We start from the raw sequence: 18,185 nt of genomic DNA, 5'->3' as shown, positions 1-18,185 counted from the left end.
AATATATATCAGAATCCATTAACGCTAATTGCCATCAGAGCAAAATAAAAGGGAATAAAATCTCTTGGATCAACTAATAATAAAAACCTTCACTACCTGACAAAGGAAGGCAGAATATTCAAATTAGCTATCTGTCAATGGCATATTGGATTTTGGGATCATAAATGAATGTGGTAAAGTTTCGATACCACCTATATATTAAGCCTACTACTATATAGGTGTGTGATGCCAAAATAATGGGTTAGAAAAGTTGTTGAATAAACTTCAGGAATCATGATGCATGTACTTACTGTCTGCAAACTGAGGTGTATTAAAATTAGTCTTCATTCTACTTGCTGAAAAATATCAAGACTCAATTCTAATGCATTTCTTCATATAATTCTCATATACACAGATGATACACAGATGATACACAGCTTGTCACACTCAGCAAAAACATGCAACATTATAAGTTGTATATGAAGCAGTAGATTCGGGTTCAGGATCCATGCAAAATTTTTTAGGCAGAGGAGCAGGTGAATTTATTTCTGTTTTTGAATAGCGACATTCATTTCCAGATCAGTTACCTGGGGTTAAGAGTGAAATTTATTGTATTGTTGTCAGTTGCTCCTTTCAGATCTGTCAATATTTGCTTTATGCACTTAGATGCTCTGCTGTTGAGTTCATATATATTTGCAATTGTTACATCTTCCTGTTGAATTGACCCTTTTATATTATGTAATAATCTTCTTTGTCTCTACAGACAAGATTCTAGGCATTGAGGAGGTTACCAAGATAAATAAAACGACTCAAAAGACCATTCCTTGAGAACTAGAGGTCAGATAACTCAGGAAATGCAAAATGAGCACTAGCACCATGGGCATTTTAGAGCAATTATCTTATGACTCATAATTTAGTGGATAGGAAGAGTTGATTCTGATATAAATATTTTGACTTCCTGAGCAGTTGTCATCTGGATCCTGCTTTGTAACTGCCACTGTGAAGTAAATCAGGCAAAGCAAGTTCAGAAATAGTAAACCTTGAATCCAGAGGTCCTGCCACAACTCCCAACTCAAAGGATGAAAGGAAAAAGAGAAAGAGACCTTCTAGTGTGCTAATATCGGTGTAGCCTGGATGGCCCTCTTCTCTCTGGATTTATTTGTATTTTAAGCCAGGGCTACTACACTACTGAGAACCTCTAGGAAGCTTCTCTTGGCTTCATTTATGCTCCTTCCCTCTGCAAACTTAACAACCACTTTCATTTATCATGCATCAACCATGTAAAGACACTATTGGGTATAATACATATATCGTATTACATATAGTGCCTAAATAGAAAGGCATATCAGAAAGGCTAAATGCCCTGCTATAAGCTATGAAGGTACTAAGAGTCGAAAAAGATTTGCCACACTCTAAAGCCCAGGTCCCCTCCACTTGGCCATGATGTTTCTGCCAAAGGCAGGGAACCAAAGACTAAGTTGAGGAAAATGAATCCAGATTTTATCTTGTAAACTTACAAGAATCACCAATAGAACTGTTGATTTTTAAAAATGCAGGCATATTTTTAAAATTTGTAATTGATTTTAATATTTTTAATTTTGCTATTAAACTGTTGGAACAGCTCTTTTAACAGCTGTTTTTCCTCCAAAGGAATACTCATTTTTACTATATAATTTTCAAGTAATAACTTCATTCTATATGAGATTGTAAAGATATCTGGATTCCCATTGGATCAAGTTACCCTAAGTAAGTTGGTTTAAAAATAGTTTACGATTACCAAAAAATTCATATTCCTGCTTCTCTCTCTCTCTCTCTCTTTAAATTTAGAGACAGGGTCTTGCTCTGTTGCCCAGGCTGGAGTGCAATGGAACCATCTTGGCTTATTGCAGCCTAGATCTCTTGAGCTGAAGAAATCCTCCTGCCTCCGCCTCCCAAGTAGTTAGGACCATAGGCACACATCACAAGGCTTGGCTAATTTTTAAATTTATTTTTTTGTATAGATGGGATCTTACTATGTTGTCCAGGCTAGTCTCAAACTCCTGACCTCAAGTGATCTTCCCACTTCAGTCTCCCAAAGTGCTGGGATTACAGACCAGCCACTGTGCCTGGTTCCATGTTCCTGTTTTATCTTATTTGTTCAGTAATACAAGGGTGAAGAATCAGTGTGCATTTCTGTTTAAAACTACAGATGGAAAATATGATGGAAAACAATACAAGAAATTTTAGAGAAGTTAATTATCCTTGTTTCAAATATATCCAAGGATCTCAAGTAAAAAACAGGCCATAGTTAGAACTATGCTGATTTACTTATTTAATGCTTATTCTGTGGATAAACTGGGACTAACAAACACAATCATAATTTAATGAGGCTCTGTATCAACTATTCAAAACTTTATCAGTGAAATATCTGCCAGGCTTTACAAGGTAATACAGTTTACTTATGAACCAATATTGAATGCTAATCATTATACTTAATATAAACACTACAAAATATTTATATAAGTGACTGAATTACAACGGAAGCAAGGATTTCAGATTTCTCATTGTTATTATAAAAGGAAAAAGCTATCTGATTCCCTAAATCAGCTGGGTTCATATTTCTCATCCATTTTCTCCTACAATTTGCTGAGTTTAGCTCTGCCTTCATCTTGGATTAGACTCTTTCACATGTTTCTTTCTGCAACCATCTGAAACTTATTTCAAATGCAAAATTTTCTATCAGAAATTATTTAAAATTATTTAAGAGGAACAAATGGGCGGGGCACGGTGGCTCACACCCTAATCCCAGCACTTTGGGAGACAGAGATGGGTGGATCACAAGGTCAGGAGTTTGAGACCAGCCTGGTCAACATGGTTAAACCCCATCTCTACTAAAAATATACAAATTAGCCGGGTGTGGTGGCACATGCCTGTAGTCCCACCTATTTGGGAGGCTGAGGCAGGAGAATCACTTGAACCCTGGAGGCAGAGGTTGCAGTGAGCTGAGACCACGCCATTGCACTCCAGCCTGGGTGACAGAGTTAGACTCTGTCTCAAAAAAAAAAAAAAAAAAAGAAAGAAAGAAAGAAAGAAAGAAAGAAAGAAAGAAAGAAAGAAAGAAAGAAAGAGAAAAAAGAGAAACAAATGGAAGGTGCTAATTTCTTATTAAGAAATCAAATAGAACAGAATTCCAGTAAAATATGGCTTATTTTATAATTTTAGATAGATCATAAATCAAATAATCATTTGAACATAACATTTGTCATTCATTAGCTTTTTTTTTTTTTTTTTTCTCTCACAGTATCAGCCTCATGAGGAGGCTCTACAGTAGCTGCATTTGGGCATCAGGAATGACTTAAAAGATTTTGTAAAATTTTGAGGCAGGATGCATTTAGTAAGCTGCAGAAGCTTTGGAAAAAGCTACCTATAGCAATTATAATTGCATTATGGACATTCTGATACAAAGTGTTTTACACAGTTTGCTCACCAGGCAACAACATTTGGCAATGCAGAAAAGGCCATATTGCCTTGCAATACACTGTAACTTCTTCGTCATTTCTTTCTTTAGAACACATTTTCATTTTACATAATGTTATGGAAATTCATTCCATCTAAAATGTACTGTAACAAATTATCCTATAAGGAAACATCACCTAAGAATATGCCCAAAGTTGATATTTATTTTTTCAATTAAAATCAATTATATGTTCAATTAACTAACTTAAGAAAGCAAATAAAGTCCACGTGTAACCGAAAAGTGTCAGTTTAAGCCATGTTATTATATTCCCAACATTATTTAAAAAGCAAAAGATACTAAAACAAGTTGACATCTGTAGTGAACTCTCGCCAAGGCTAGTGATGGATGTAATAGCTATAGGTATGCAAGTGAAATGAGAAGAAAGATAAACAATGAACGTTATACTTGAGTTATTAAGTTTCCAATAATCAAGAGCCAGCTGTTGTATAAGAAAATATCACAGAGCTTAACTTCCTATTCATTTCTGTTCCTTCCAATCAATCAAGTACTCACAGGATTCCATCAAGTGCTTGGCATGAGTCTAGGCACTAAAGTACTTCCTTCCATACTACATTGTAAATGTTCTTTGCAAGCCTTCTTTATGCCCCGCATTGTTGCTAAAATACAGACGAATGAATAAGATATATGTAGTTCTTCCCTTTACAAGTTAGAGTCTTCTTGGGGATATACTCATAGACAACAAATTCAACATAATGTGATAAATGGTAATGTAACGAAGAGAAAAGAATAATTGTTTGCCTGAGGTGTCATGAGACACTTTGTAGCAAGAGTAGCATTTGGAATGCACTTTAAAGACTTACGGTACATCAAAAAGGAGAGAAAGACAAATAAAACATTTCTTCCTGACCTTTTCATATCTTCACATCTGTCTCCCATCTTAAATTTTGTAGTTCTAGATCCCAGTCACTGTCCCATAAACAACCTATGTTTCCTTGTCCCCTCTTCCTCCATCTGGCTAACTTGGCAAACTCCAGCTATCTGGCTGTCTCCTTCTATGCCTGCAAAGTGTCTGACTTTCTGAAGAAGACTACCTAACTTTTCCGACTGGATTTTCTTCAGATGTGTAACCTTAAATCACAAATCGGTGGTCAACACTGCCAGAAGATTCTAGGACACCACCCTTGTCCATTAACTTTTCCACTCTGTCTCGGAGTGCTTCATGCTTTCCCTTGTCTCCTCACATCTCTAATATTTTCTCCTTGTGCTCAGGTGATGACTGTTCATGCTTTATAGAGAACATCAAAGAAATTAGTTGAGAACATTTTTTATCTTTCCACTCCCAGGCCACTAGTGTTTCCATGTTAGAAGAGTCCCTGGTTCTACGGACACCTGCTCATCTGTGCTCTACATCCCATTCCCTCACCCCTTCAAGCATTTCTTATGGTAAGTATTTCCCTTCTCTTTGGCATCATTAATTCCTTTCTTTCTACTGGGTCATTTTCATCAGCTTGCAAGTATGCTCCACTAAAATCTGTCTTTAAAAAGTCCTTTTCATGACGCGATGTCCCTGTCCAGTTACTGACATCTTTGCACTGCTGCATCTTACAGTTAAAAATGGAAGAAATTGTGCTTGTTGTCTCTTTTTGCTAATCCTTATTTGCTCCTCAACTACTCTAATAAGGCTGCACATAATGCACTACTAAAATAGCTCTTATCAAACTCCTCTCAATGAATTATATCTTGCTAATGCCAATGCTTAGTTTTCTTTTTCCTTCTTAATTGACTTCTCAGTAACATTTGGTACAATTGACCCCTCCCTCCCACATTCTTCCAGACTTCAGTGGCACTACCTGTAGTTGGTTTTCTTCTTAACTCTCTGGCTACTCACCCTCACAATCTTTTATACGCTCCTTTTCCATACTCAAACTGTAAATGTTCCAAGCTCAATTCTGGCTCCTCGTCTCTTCTCTATTTGTGTTCTTTCCTTTCATAACTTCAGAGTTTCATAATTTTAAATACAGTCTATACAGTGATGACTCTTAAATTCACCTTTCTATCTCCCTGAGCAGATGATTTATGTATCTAACTACCAACAATTGATTGTTTAATAGACATCTGAAACTTTCCATTGCCAATATCAAATTCCCAATTCCCCTCATCTACTACTCTTTGAAGTTTCTTTATATCAGGAAATTGTGTCACCATATCCAATTAGTTAAACCCAGACTTTGGAAATGTGCCCTGATTCCTACTTTTTCATTTCACCATGTATTCTGTCCGTCAGCAAGGACCTACCTCCAAAATGGATCACAAATCTTCCCACTCATTTTCTCCATAACTACAATCTTAGACAAAGTCACCAGCATTACTCATCTTCACTATTGCAATCATCTCCTGATTGGTGTCCCTTTTTCAATGTTGTCTCCCTAAAATCCCCTCTCTCTAGAGAAGTCACACTGTTCTTTGTGAAGCTTAGATCAAATCACATGTCTCCTTTGCTCAAAGTCTCTATGGCTTCCCATTATGATCAGAATACAATCCTAATTTCTCAACATGGCTCACAAGGCACTTCATAATTTTACCCCACTGGCCTTTTATATTCGTTCACCTTGCACTGGGCATGTTCAACTGCTCTGGCCTTGTGCTTCTTAGACATCTCAAGCTTGCTGCCATCACAAGTTTTGTACACCTGGTTTTCTTCTTTTTTTCTTTTGTTGTTATTTTTGCTCTTTCTCTTTCTTTACAACTTCATCATTCCTACCATTCAAATCTAGATGCAAACTGGACCTGTTCATAAAGGTCTTCCTGGACCAACCTAGAAAAAACAACAACAACAAAAAGTCCAACCCCCACCCCAAATCATCCAGCTTCTCCATGAGCCCTCAAAAACCCAACTATCTCTATAACATCATCCTGTGTTCTTTATAGCAGTTACCAATCTTACTCATTTATTTGTTTATATTTTATTATCTGTCTCCCTCCACCACACTTGAAAGTCATTGAACAGTGGAAAATTGTTAGATCCCCTGGCACCGAGAATAGTGTCTGACACATATTAGGTACATGATCAATTAAAGTTATTTTTAACTGACTTATTCATTACATAAAGTGAGAACTTATCAGTATATCTTCAGAGGCACAAACTTGCGAGTCATATTTAGGGAATTAAGTAGGGAGTGGTAGGAGGAAAGGTAGGAGTCAGATTGTGAAGAGCCCGGATTGCCATGTTTTGGGGTTTAGATATTATTGTATGAACAATAGGAAGTCAAAGATTTTTCATTTTATATTCTCTCTTAAGTAAACCTTTTAGGTATTTGGTCTTCCTTCTATAAAACTAAAGTATAAATTTTAAAATGTATATATTTTAAAATGTGTTTTATATTTTACAATGTATACCCATTTAGATGGAAGTAATAATTTAAAAGATGCTCTTTAAGATTACATTTAGTACAAGAAATGCTGTTCCATTTTCTTTTGAAAATTTCATGAAACATTTAAGCAAAATGAAGCTTTTGCTTTTAGAAATACATTTAATTTAGATGTATTTCAGTATAATCCAGAGCCAATAGATAGCCTTAATAACATTTTACTGTAATTAAAATAAAAATAATTCATTTATCTACAGTGCCACTGAATATTTCCTAAGAATGTTCTTACTTTTTAACCAACTCATATGGCGTAAGTTATTCTATCCCATCATTTTAGAATGCACATAAATGTAAACAGCTAATACTTGATAAGAGTCATAGCTTTGTAATCTAATTAATTTTATTTCTAATCTTGCTCATAAAATTGTAGTGCATTTAGTTTATAACTAGAAAAGATTGCTGTTTAGCAGTAAATGTGAACGGGAGTCCTATTAAAGTTATGGGAAAAGGTTAAATTTAAAGTAAAAAGAATAGAAATGCAAAGTAGTTAGGTAAAGGTTTGGGGTATATGCAATATAAACAGTATAAAATTAAACACAATGGAAAAATTAGTTTGGTAAGAAAATGATATATATTTTTAAATCCATGAAAGGACAAGCTATAACCTTATATTACCAGAAGAAAAGATACAATATGCATCTAAAGAAATTAATATCATGAAGTTAATTTCTTATGTGAATTTTTATTTTTAATATTGCTCAGCCACTTATCTTAAATGTCACAGAAACTATGGCAAACTATAGCAATTTAGAAATATTCCCCCTTGCATCTGTTCGACAGAAAAGCGAGCTTTTTAAAGATGTATTTTGCATATTGAAAGACCTGAAATAACCCTGACTTGAGTAGAGAGGAGAGAGGAGACCTGAAGAAAGCAGAAAATCTATGGAGAGTTAAATACATTTCAGCGGTTTTAGTGTGTCTTATTGAACCAACTATCAATAATGGGGTAGTTTGTTGTTTACTCATGAAGAGTCCTTTTTAAAAGTAAAAATCAAAGCTCAGGTGGCAGGGAAATTTTTTAAGATGCTATAATAAAATATATCTGATGAAATTCAGGGTTGTTTTTAATTTTTTTTTTTTTTGCACCTACTAAAATATCATAGAAGAGAGCCTGGCAAAAATCAATCCCTCAATACCTGTTATGTGTCCACTGTTGCAGAGACTGTGCCGTTCCAAAATCTGCAGTTGGGTAGGAAAGCACACTGCTCAGCAGTTGCTTAGTTGACAGTTGAACTATGGAGTTAAAGCTTCAGATAATATATTCAAGATAACAAAAAAACCCTCACAGAATTAAGCTTATTATATTTCTGAGTAAAACTATAATTAGATCTGAATTCCCATGGAAACTTTGCCTTGCAAAAACTCAAGAAGAATTTCTAAGCTACCACTCTGAATGCAAAATCTATGGCTAATTTCATGGTTAAAGTGGTGGGAAAGTTAAGGGATAGTTTGAAGTTTTTCAGACAGAAAAAGGGAATATCTCAAGGAAGATGCTTAGAGATATAAAGGTGCATTGTATATTGGACGTAGCAGAAGCCTCGTGAGATCATGAAAGTGTTGGGAGGCAATGAAGCCAGAAATGTTGACTCCAAGCTATGACAATTCTTGACATTTTGTCTTCTGAAAGCTGTGAGCAGTCAATCTGCGCTTTCAAATTGACATGTGCCTCGGTATGTTTTAATAAGAAAGCTCTGACAACAATAAGGAAGATGTATTCCAATGGTAGAGATGAGAAGGAGGAGGAATTGTTCATGGCACAGGCAAGCGTTATTAAGAAACTCAAGTAGGGCAACAACATGGGAAGGGAAGAGCGCTCAGATGTGACATAAGTTGATGGCTAATGATTTGGGGCTAGTAGGGGAGGAAAATGAGGTGGCTAGTTCTACTTTCGGTGATTCTGTGCATAGTAGTGCTGTCATTAGGCAGTATATAATAAGAAACAGGATTTCTATTTGATTTGGTTTAACCGAGTTTGGTTTTGTTATGGGGTGTTGGGTGGAAAAGAGCAATGAGGATGATTTCCATTTTAACATGTGTTGAATATTCCATATGAGGTTGGCTATGGGAATATGGAATTGGAATTCAGATAAAAAGTTCAGGTTGGAAATAAATGTTTGCAGCTCATCAGCACAGAGGTAATACCTGAGACCGCAGGAATATATCTGTTACTAGGTTGTTTGTGTATTTTCTGGCCTGAGACGCTGAGACAAAAGTCAATATTAGTATAATGTTTCAGAATGTTCATTTAGGAAAGATACTATATTTATTTAGAGACCATAAAGGATATAACAAAAATCCACAATAATGAATTTATAAAATACATGAAGATACAAACCATGGATGTATGCCTTTCCTAATCCTTGTTGAGTGTTCATTTCTATCATGTGTTTTAGTTGCTAAGTTCAATATTTGACTAAAGAAGTTACCAATTTTAAAAGCAAAAAGTCATTAAGAATTAATAACTAGACTATTTAAACATTTTCTATATTTTTTTATTGAGAATGACAGAAAATGAGTCGTGTAAGTTTTCATTAGAGTACTGCTGGTGAAGTAAGAAAGGCACGTTAGCATCACGCATTATTTTTAAGAATTTATTATAAGAAACTAAAAATAACATTATTTCATTTATGATAAAGATTTTTTATGAGATAAAATGAAAAATATCTAGAACTCATGCCAATCTTTTCTTGCACACGCCCAGATTTTCTAAGTGTCAGTGTATACTAAATTTATCTAAAATTCTTCCTGGGTCTAAATGATAATAAGCCTTATTTTCATCAACTCTTACCCAAAATACATTTCCCAGCTTAAAAGAGGTAATGACATCTAGCACTCTTTACAAATAAGGACGTTGAGATTCAGAGAAGGTAAATAACTCATAAACAAGCAACAAGGGCCTTTTGCCTGCAAAGTGCATTCCCACTCAAGTACTTTACAGCTCTTCTCAGCGAAACAGAAGTAAGAGTGTGGGCTAATTGTTCCACTATAGACTAAGCCTCTGAGATCTTATAAAACTGAAGCCCAGCATTTTCAGCATCACTGTTACTGCAGGCAGTTTCTATCTTTTGGTAAACTAATCATCAGGGATCAGAGTAGCTATTGTACATGTACCCTAGAACTTAAAGTATAATAATAATAAAAAAAAAAGAAAGAAAAAAAGAAAAAACAAACAAACAAACAAAAAATGAAGTAGTCTGAAAAGAGCAATTTGAATACCGTGGTGTTACTTGGCTTTTGTGACCTCTTCCAAGCTCCTCCCATTCCTGATACATCCTTAGCTAATCACAATATTATCATTCTTAATTTTGTGTGGGGAGTATCAGTTTAAAAAGAAATACAATTAGTTCACAAGGCAGAACTCAGTCTTTCCTTTGTGAGTCTATGGAAAGCACATATTTGATATTTTAGAAGTGACTCTAATAATCACTCTGTTATAACACATTATAATTTATAGAATACTTTTAAATATAGAATGTCATGATTGTCCACTTATTTCATTTGAATTGAAAATATAGCACCAAGTGATAAGAAAATATATGTTTCCATGTACAATTCTCTAAAAGCAGAGGGCACTGATGTGGTTTCCCTTGGTTAGTTAGCTTGTCAAACTGGGGATTTTGATAAAGACAATCCTGAAGAGGATGGTACTATGGGTTCAGGAAAAACACTGTACCTTGTAAATTGATATAAATTAGTAAAAGCATAAGGTAATATGATAACACAATCACACAGTATCCAATTATGTATTACAGTTACAAAACAGAATTACAAATACAGAGTTAATAGAAACATCAAAAAGCCATTCTGTAAGCTGTGCCTGACAATGAAATTTTCATTACAATGGCACTAAGGAACCTATTGATGTATTTCATTAAAATAGCTAGTAGGGTAGCATAATGCCAAATGAGGTAAATTCATTAATAGGACCCTGAAATGAGAATGGAAACATGACTTAGTCACACCTGTCCAGTTTAGAATACATATTAATCTATGAGCTTTCTTCATTATTTTGATAATAACTGGTAGTAAACTAGATAACAAAGGAAGGATTTTAAAAGAAGAAAACATAGCAAATTTATATTTAGATAAGCCTGCCTATGGAGTAATCTTATTAAAAAAGAATAAATGAACTTATATGAGAAACAAAAACATAGTACTTGGAAATGAATAGTTTAGAAATTTGAGTGATAATTATAAATATGTAGCACTTATTGCCATTCAGGTTAGGAAAAAAATACACAGTGCATATATTACTCATATACATAGAACCTTTACTTCTAAAATGCTGATTTTTATAAATATTTAAGCATTTTATTTATTTATTTGGGAGAGGGTCTCATTTTGTTTCCCAGGCTGGAGTGCAGTGGCATGATCAGAGCTCACTGCAATCTCAACCTCCTTTCCTCAAGTGATCCTCCCACTTCAACTCCCTTGTAGCTGGGAATACAGGCACACACCACCAATCCCAGCTAAGTTTTAGAAATTTTTGTAGAGACAGGGCCTCGCTATGTTGCCTAGGCTGGTCTCAAACTCCTGGGCTCAAGTGATTCTCCCACCTTGGCCTCCCAAAATGCTGGAATTATAGGCCTGATGGCCTTAGCATTTTAGTATGGAAGTGTAAATTCTTCCCTTAACCTGTATATTGACAAATATTTCATACAGTTAATAATTTTATCTGTGTTGAAAGTGTTTTATCTTTATTTATCTTTGAAAATATATTTCTAAAACACATTTTTATGTTCCCTTTGTTATATTGGAAAATGGTACAGCTCCTATGGAAAACAGTATGGTAAAATATAGTGAATAGTTTCCTAAAAAAATTTAAAATAGAACTACCATATGATCCAGTAATCTCACTTCTAAATGTATATCCAAAAGAACTGACACTGGGATCTTGAAGAGATGTCTGCACTCCCGTGTTCATTGCATCATTATTCACAGTAGCCAAGATATGGAATCAACCTAAATTTCCAACAACAGATGAACGAATAAAGAAAATGTGGTATGTATATAGTGGAATATTATTCCACCTTAAAACATGGGTGAATCTGCTAAGTGACATAGGCTAGTCAAAGAAGGACAAATACTGCACGTTCCACATACACAAGGTATCTAAAATGGTCAGACTCAGAAATAGCATCAAATGATGGCTGCCAGGGGCTGAGGGCAGGAGGGAATGGGGAGTTGTTCAATTGGTATAAAGTTTCAGTTATACAAGATGAACAAGTTGCAGACATCTGCTGTCCAACATTGTGTGTATGGCTAACAATACTGTATTGTATGCTTAAAAGTTTGTTAGGAGGGTAGATCTCATGTTAAGTAGTCTTACCACAATGAAAAAACTAAAAAGGAAATCGAATAACACAATAAAAAATAAAGTGACTTTTTTGTTGAAACAGTCACAAAATTACAAAAATGTTTAAAAACTAAAAATCATGTTTTTCTGAATTACTTGAGAATAAACCGCCAATCTGGTGTCCCATTACTCCCAAATACTTCAGTATTTCCTACACATAAACATTCTACACAACCAAAATACAACCATCCAAATCAGGAAATTAATAGCATCTAATCTTCAAACCCAAATTTTGTCAGTGTCTCAAAAATGTCCTCTATAGCTAAAGAACCAGTTAAGAAGGACATTTCTTTTAGTCTCTTTAGTCTTCTTGAATCTGTAATAGTCCCTTAGTCTTTTTCGACTTTCATGATCTAATATCTTTCCTTAACAGTGTGCAGCTGTCAGTGTAGCTCTGGTTTTAATTTACGTACATAATTTAAAGTGAATCTTTTTGGAAGAGTATGTCTAGTTAAGGTATAATGTATTGGCATCTTCTGTAAGTATATTTGTGTTGTGTACATGTCCTTAGGTATTCACAAAGGTGGTACTACAGAGTTCCTGAACCTTTGTTTTCAGGGGCAAAATCACTTAATAAAAGCAACGATGCTTGAGGGATAAAATCATATAAATAATAGATACACCATTTATGAGATATCTAGCATACACAGCTTAGTAGTTTAAAAGTATCATTTATGCGTGTACTTTGGAAAATTTTTCTCTTAAATAATTCCTTAATAATTTCTACTATGGGAAATTAAAAACCTTCACAGATGATAATGAAATCTAATCCTATTAACAACCCAAAATAAAATTTACTCAATAAAATATTCTTTTCTTAAAAACATCTTCAATCAACATACTAGAAACGGTTATATGACTAAAATTATCCATTTGACAAATTTGAACCCTAAAATCGGGAGGGCCCTCTTTTTGGTGCTCTATACTAGGGTGGTTTTTTTTTTGTTTTCTGTTTTTTTTTTTTTTTGAGATGGAGTTTCACTCTGTTGCCCAGGCTGGAGTTCAGTGGCATGATCTCTGCAACCTCCGCCTCCCAGGTTCAAGTGATTCAGTTGCCTCAGCCTCCCGAGTAGCTAGGGTTACAGGTGCACACCACTATGCCTGGCTACTTTTTGTATTTTCAGTAGAGACAGGATTTCACCATGTTGCCCAGGCTGGTCTCAAACTCCTGACCTGAAGTGATCCACCTGCCTTGGTCTCCCGAAGTGCTGGGATTACAGATGTGAGCCACTGCTCCTAGCCAATACTAGGTATTTTGATGTGGCTTATTTTACATAAAAGGCAAAATATTCTACTTCTAGGTGAAAATAAGAACATGTATATTCACAATAGACTATTCATATACTGAAAATAGATACAAGTTGAACTTTAGAATTAATACTTTTCTATATTCCATAGCTTTTTTCAGATTCTCTGAAGGGTCAATGACCCAAAAGATATTGTCACTACTTCAGATTTATGTTTCCACTTAGAACTTCTTCCAACAACTCTTAGCATTCTTCATCTACCAAATCTATCCACTTTCCCAATTTTGAATATGTTCATCAGGTTTTACTGTATTTACCGATATTACCCCATTAATTCTGTTGGAATATATTTGAACATTCCTCTCTTAGTCAGTGTTTATGACAGCAAAGTGAGGTATCATGCTTCATGCCTTGTGCATCAGGAGACATGAATATTCATGTTACCTTAATTTATGTTTCCTTTTCTTCATATTACTTCATAGTTTCATAATTAACACATGCATTTACATAATATATTTAAACTCTAGTTGAAACAAAATTAGTCATGGCCTTGATAAATTATTAATGAATGAGGCCTTATTTTAACTTTAGGGTATTAGAAAAATTCTTCTCACACATATGGGACAGTTTTATTTAAAGTTAAAACCCATGATTATTACCAATCATTTATATGATGTTATGTTACTTCTGTGGAAAAAATTTCTAAATTTCATTTTAAAAAATTGTTTTTATCCCTTCATTTTTATCTTGACATATATTTTGTTTCCTGATGAAATGTGACACATTTTAATAAAAAGCAAATATTATACCATTTTTGTATTTTATTTAGTTGTTACAAATATTAATTTAGTTAATATGAAGTTATTTTTCTCCCTGTCATGTCTTAACTATTGTGCCTAACTTGAAACCATTTAGAGAGAGAGAAAATGTGTGTAGGTTTATAAAATCCAAGTCTGGGCTATCAGCTATTGAGAAATCCCAATCGTTTGTCCTTGTCTGACTTCATGCTGCTCTTCAAGATTAATCTGATTATAGTGTTTGGCTTCCCATATAATTTTCTGTGGAGAAAAATAATCAAGTGACGCAAAATGTCAAGGTCACATGACAGATACTTGTTATTGTGAATCCGGAGCTCAGCATTCTCGTTTGGAATGTCTACCATGTTTAAGGCATTGGAGAGTCCACAGTGACCAAGTGGAAATAACCTCTCATTAATGGAACTTATACTGTCTTGAGGAGGTATCTCCAAGTACGCAAAGAGTCAAAATCATACAGAAAGCAGTAAGTGCTATGATGAAAATCAAATACAATAATGAAATGGTGTAAAGAAGAAGGGAGACAATTTTATATGACATAATTGGGGAAGGCCCCCGAGGAGGCAGTTATCTGAAGAGAGACATAAATCATAAGACCTAACGATGCAAAGGTATAGAAAGAAAATTCTCAATGGTGTAAAACCTTCAAAATGGGAACACACTTGTTTTGTTCAAGAGGAACACCAGTATAGCTGGAGTTCTGGAAAACAGAGTGTCCTGTGCTAAGATAAAATCCCCCGTGCATTTGATGATTTGTGTGTCGGCCTCCTGTGTCTGATGCATCTAGTATATGTTGGCATTGAATTTCTAGACTAGCAATGCTGAGAACCAGACCTGTTGTAGGAACCTCTACAATGGACTCCATTAATCCCTGTCTCCTGGTATTTATAGTCTTAACATTGTTTTCTTCCATACTTTGGAAGAAATGGTCCAGATTTGGTCTCTGTGATCAATAGCATATGGTAGACATCATAGTATATCACTTCTGAGATTAGATAAAGACCAAGGCTTCTGTCTTAGATGTACACGCTTTCTCTCAAATCACTTGCTCAGAAGGAAGCAAGCAGCCACACTGAGAGTAGCCCTATAGAGAAGCACACATGAGCTTCTATAGGAAAAGAATGGAAAGCTTCCAGCCTATCATCAGTGAGAAATCCATTTGCCAACCACCACTTGAGTGAGATTTGAGGCAAACCCTGGCCCATTCAAGCCTCATGAGACACCCTGAGACAGCATCACTGAGAATCCAGCCTCTCTTTGATTCCTGACCCTGAGATGCTCTTACACAAACAAATGAAGGAAGGAATAAATAAGCAAACAAATAAGGAAACAAAGGCTTGGTTTTCCCTTGACATCTAACATTCATTTGAATTCTCTTTACCATCTCCACATTTTCTGACTATCCCTCAAAAAACACAATGAAGAAGATAATTCTTCTATAAGGAAAAACTGTATCATGGAATCTAAAAATTTTTCCTTTTGGCGTTCTAGTTATTTTCAGACGTTTACTATCTTCTATTATTACAAATAATCAAGACTTGACTGTTTCAATGAGTTTTAGGCAAATGCATTTCTGAAGGACTTTTAATTTTATTACTCCTCCTTGATGTATGTAGAGTAATGATCATAAACATTATAAGGAAATTTATAATACTATTTTCTTAACAGAAAAAAATTATCCTAGAATTTGCATACATTTAAGTGTATCTATCAGTTTGCTTAAAGGATGTACATCTTAATGCATGTTATATTATAATTCTTACACACATTCACATTTTGCACAGATCGCTAAGCATATAGACTTAAAAGATGAAAAGAAGAGAAAATAACTAAAAATCCAACATCTTGTTTTTTTCCCTAAGTAAATCATGAGTTATCTCTTCTCAGAATAGTTATTGTTAAACTAAAATTGTTTTTCCTAAAACTATGTTTTTACCTTTATTTTTATTGGGAGTGCAAAATAAAGGATACTATACTGCTCTCACGTGGCTTTAAGTTACAGGTATAGACTGGTGATCAAAGGTATAATACATAGTGAAAACAAAGTTTATTTTTATTCAAAGAAGAATTTCTTTCTGCGATTCTCATTCTATAGACCCAAAACTAAAGTTATCTATATTTTATGCCTGAATTTTGTTCTTTAGATTTTGGTCTGTGGGTTATAAAATGAACACACTAGATTGCAAGTAACTTTGAAAATGTTTCTTAAAATGTAACAGCTATATAAGTTATATGTATATGAGTCTATCAAAGAGACCCAACACCAGTTCTAATATATCTTTACAACATTTTTCTATGTCCAAATTCATTTATGCATATTATTCTACTTATTTTAATTCTGTTTAATACTGAACCAAAATCTGAAAGCCTGCACAATACCCCAGCACCAATTATTGTTGTTATTATTGTTCCTCAGTACTCTGATTTATTCACACAGCTACCTCATATAAAGTCCGTATTATCAATCTATATCAGGTTTTAATTTATATTTAAGATTCGTATTTAAAGATATATATTTAAAAACCTAACAACCTATGTCAGGTTTATTTTCTACTTCAAAGGAAAGCCATTATTTGAGAACAGAGGGAAAAGGATTCTCCTCTGCATACTCAATATTTTCTCCTTGACCTAAATGTATATATTTAGGTGAAGGGGACACCTGCTTTTCTATCTTGGTTTAGCTTCCAGTTAGCCATGTTTCGCACTTACTTTAAATGTGGCAGACAAAAGCATGAGGGATGGACTCCGTGGCACTAGCTGCATTTGCAGGAAATTTCCACTTGAACAATTAACACCCTCAACCATATTTCCACCTGTTTATGCCCCCAGCCTGGGAGGGGGTCCCCTGGGTTAGGCCCATACCCAGTGCTTTAGCTTAGAGAAAGGCATAATTCAGAAGTGCTGGATGGTGAAATACGCAGACATTTCCTCATTACTATGCTCTCTCCTTGTCTTCTCTTATGGAGGATTAAGTAGGTATTTTATCTTTATGTATATATTCAAATTAAATCCATATCATTATTGAAAGTTATTTTCATAATTGTGTTATTATATTACAATGACAATTTTAGTACACAATATCATACATAAAATGTACTTGAAGGTATGTTGTTGAAATATTAGTCAATCCAGTTTGCTTTGGAAAAGGATTTAATAAGTAAAAAATAAGGTTACATTTTGGTTCAGCAGATGTATCTAAGTCCTACTGAAATGTTTAAAAAATTAGTCACTGTACTCAATAGTTTTCTATAATACTGCAGAAGGGTGATAATAGCAACATAGTACTTTAAATATTTTCATCTTAATATATACAAGTGTAATGATTTAATTGAGTAAAAAATCCATTTTGATTTTCAAAAATAACTCTGTAAAACACAAAATTCTATTGTTACACATGAATAAGGCAAAGCTGGGTGAAACAAAGCATTTTATTATGGTAAACATTGCATAAAATTTTAAGGATTAGTTTTTACTTTAAAATACCCTATATTTTTATATACACCAAATTTTAAATAGACTAGTAAAAATGAACAATTTGAAAGAATATATAACTTTTAGCTAAACCACTTTGTGATCTCTTGAAACATTTTAATCTTTTTTCCTAAAACTTTGTGGCATATTCTTGATTTAAAAACTGAAAGGTATACTACAATCCATAAATTAACTTGAAGAATTAAGCATCCTATTAAGTTGAATCTTGTGACACTATTGTTTTTAGCTATAAGAATGACAATTTCACATGTTTTAGTGCAATAATTTTCTGGCATGTATCTTCAGCCATGCGAAGAAACTTAAGTGAACTCTTTCCACCTTTACCTGTAATTACAGTTTTATAAAACAGAATACATTCTCATGTAATATGAATCTTTTACAGTATACCATACTTTTTGGCCATTAGGAAAA

The 18,185-nt window shown here is 34.2% G+C and overlaps 1 protein-coding gene across 11 annotated transcripts in view; it reads right to left on the bottom strand.

The window, feature by feature from the left end:
* Nucleotides 1–18,185, bottom strand: part of LRRC7 (leucine rich repeat containing 7) — a 553,086-nt gene that overhangs the window by 256,003 nt on the left and 278,898 nt on the right. The window lies entirely within an intron of this gene.

Source organism: Papio anubis, chromosome 1, assembly GCF_008728515.1.
Source record: "Papio anubis isolate 15944 chromosome 1, Panubis1.0, whole genome shotgun sequence".
NCBI classification, from domain to species: Eukaryota; Metazoa; Chordata; class Mammalia; order Primates; family Cercopithecidae; genus Papio; species Papio anubis.
The sequence above is the reverse complement of the archived record's forward strand: the minus strand, read 5'-3'. Positions and strand labels throughout refer to the sequence as shown.